Raw genomic sequence first — 3,486 nt, forward strand, 5'->3', positions numbered from 1 at the left:
ATGCTAACATCGCTAGAGTGTCTAACACTCTGTGTGTCTTAAGATATCTCATATAACTAAATCTAAATTAACCTAAGTACCTAATCTAAACCTAACAGCCTCTTTTGATTCCTATACTAACTTAAAGTTAGCCCATGGTCCTCGATGTGCTAACTGACTCCGGTCGCCTTGCCGTATTTATATTAGCGCGCAAGGTCTCTCGACTACCTGCAAAGATTCTCCATTTTTTGGGATTTCCATAGCCCAATCGACTGTTGCCGTTCGTTCTCGAAGTATCGAGCTAGGCGTAGCGTCCCGAAAACGCTGGAAGCTGCGTTGCCGCTGGGCGCTAAAAATCAAGCCGCAACAATATATAGATACGCTCGATATTGCAAACCGAGACTGTATTCGACCAGAAAGTGCCACTTTGCTTGTTTTAAAGCTATAATTTGTTATTGTAAAACTGGCGAATTTTAACAATGATTTTACTATTGGATGAAAACCATTGCATTTCATCATTATGCAAGTAAAATAAGTGTTTAACAGAATGGAAAGTGCTTCAAAATATTTCCTCAAATCCAGAAATAATAATTCTGGTGGGAGATATAAAATAATAAGCGAATATTTGAATATTTTTAAAATCGATCTTAATTGGAGATTGAGAGCGGGAGCGATTTGGCTACACTTGAATATTCCTATTAAAAACATTATGAGGAACCTCTTAAAAATTTAAATAATTCCTTGCATACGAAAACGCAGGGCGCTGAATAAAATAAAAAATATGATGAATACAGGTGCAAGTAGCATTTAAATTGCACACCTGTAATTTTTTTAAATTCATTGCAGCGGCAGATTTTCCCAGACAGCATTATTAAATCCATTGGACGTCCATAGGGCAACGGATTTCGGGCAGCCGCATGTCCAATGGATGTCCTTAATTTGTCCGATTGTTGTCCAATTGACGTCCATATTCCTATACAAATGTCACAGAATCCTACCTCCGCCGGATGTTCGACGATAAGGCATCTAACGGACACGGCATATATATTGTATTTAAAATATTAATTTTGGATTTCCAAAACTTCTGGTTGTCCTGATGACATCCAGAAGCCTTGATATCTATCAGAAGCATTAAACTTCGTTATTCCCGTTATGAATTGCAATTTCGATTAATAAAACAAAAAATCTACTGCATTTATTCAGTTTATATTAAAAATATATAAATTATAAACATTAGCATATATATATATATATATAATTTAATTAAAAACATATAAATATAAGAATATACATATAGGGTCATGTAATATATTAAAAACCTAAATAACTAAAAGTAAACAAAAGACAAACTACTAAACTAATAATAATAAAGTTATAAAGTAACCAAAAAAAATCAGACTAAAACTAAACTAAACATTAAGAACTTAAACATATTAGAAATATTACAATTTGCATAATTGAGCAATATTAGACGATTTAAATAAAGGCTTCCGAAAATCGATTGCAACTACACTCTACAGTTACAAAATGACTATAAATAATCAACTTACTATTCAATAAGTCCCAACACTTGGAGGAGAGCAGATTTTGTTTGGGATCCTTTAAGCATGTTTGTTGTAGAATATTTCCAAATGAAATGAATGAGTGGCGCTGAAAGCAAAAGCCATATAAAAAATATTATAATCATTGAGAAAACCCATACAGGGTAAAGTAAAAATACAAAATGGTGTATTGAAACCTACCGGATATAACGATATATACTAATTAGATTAGTCGTCTTAATTAAGATCTTTACCTTTATTATCACACTGATGCTGGCAATAGAGTATCTATAGATGATGCTGGCAATAGAGTCTATAGACTTTGCTTGTTCTTTACCTCTGAAGGCACGATTAAACCATAGATGAAAATAAGTTTAAAATAAAAAAAATTAAATAAAGGTTGAAACAAAAGCATGTACACTTGATCACATATTAAGGTTAGTTTTTCAGCTGTCACTGGTCATCTGTCGATGCTCGGGCGTCCTTTAAACACCGGGATTTCCGGTGTCCAACGGATGCCGAAATTATTACATCCATATGGTAGCCGAAAAAGATACCATGGACATTCGGCACTCTTTTGGACAAGTTTTGGGTGTCTATTGGATTTCTAATGCTGTCTGGGTTTAGCGTTCAGTTGTATTTCGTTCACAAAGTTATTGCGTATTAAATAGCTGTTAAATATAATTTGAAAACTACAGTCTGTATAAATGTGTGCAAGAAATAATAGAAACCTCACAGAGAATGCATACAATTTAGCGGGTGTGGTGAATCGAACGCCTGGGTGAATCCGTCTAATTTATTTAACTTTCATGTTTATAGGGCAACAGTATGCCTTAGTTCCAAAGACAATTGAATGAAATATATAATTTATTCCCAAGAGAGCAAAAATTCTGCAAAAGAGACAAGTCAACATTTCTCTTTGATCTGCTTCACGGTAAAATACTGAAACTTTAACCTTATTTCAATTTGCCAGGGCGCTGCACTGAACCATTTGTTCAGTCAACTAAAGTTTCCGTTTTGTCTGTGAGTTACGAAGAGAACTCCATACAGCTAGATTTTAGACGCCTTTCCCTTTATGTAGTTATAATATAAGTTTAGTAAAAATTCATTGGGAAAGTCCATTTGACTTAAAAATATTAATAAATTTGCAGAATTGTAAATACGAGTTTTGCAAACCGTATTTTTGCTTCTGCTGCTAGATTATTTAGTAAAAAAGGCAGTGTCAAAAGCTGTAAAAATTTAAATCCAGTGTATAAAATATTGCGTCAGTTATTGAGTCATTGAGATATACAGGGTGATTTAAAATTGGCGTCATTCCTCTCAAGGTGTTGTCTGGCGGCGTTTTAGGGCTACAGAAAAGCTAGTAAAAAAATTATTGTTAAACTTAGAAATTTGCAAAAAACTATATTAGAAAAACGGCAACTACGTTTTCAAGGTAATCTGGCTAATTAACATTATGTAAATACCTGTTGCTTAGTAATTATTTAAGACTCCGGTAACAATGGATAAATAGAGAAAGTGACAATAAGATAGACAAGGATAAACGATAAATTCAATAGGAATCGTTGAATGACAGAACCTATTTAGAAACTCATAACCGCGGATTATTAATTTGTTTACAAATTACAAAAACATACATTTGAGCTCGTTCTTATTTTTGCATCTATGCATTTGAGCCTGTAGCTCCAAACATGTGCCTGTGTATCACCTTATTATGCATTCTTCTCGAGCAATTTATACCGGTGTTCAGTAATCCATTGGTTTAATGTGAATCTTACATACGTGTACGAAAGTGTCAGTTATGCAATGTTCTGAGTGCCCCTGAAAGGCTCCTCTGCAATCATGTCCAATACTTGTTCTTCTGAGTCTGAAACCCGAACATCTATTGTCGTCCACTATTTTCCTGGAACTGCTCTCCTCCCCCTTTGTTGGCGTGAGTTGTTTCAGCTTCTGCTATGTTACAGTA

Source organism: Dendroctonus ponderosae, unplaced genomic scaffold, assembly GCF_020466585.1.
Source record: "Dendroctonus ponderosae isolate FM_Combo_2020 unplaced genomic scaffold, Dpon_F_20191213v2 Dpon_F_20191213_5, whole genome shotgun sequence".
Taxonomy (NCBI): Eukaryota; Metazoa; Arthropoda; class Insecta; order Coleoptera; family Curculionidae; genus Dendroctonus; species Dendroctonus ponderosae.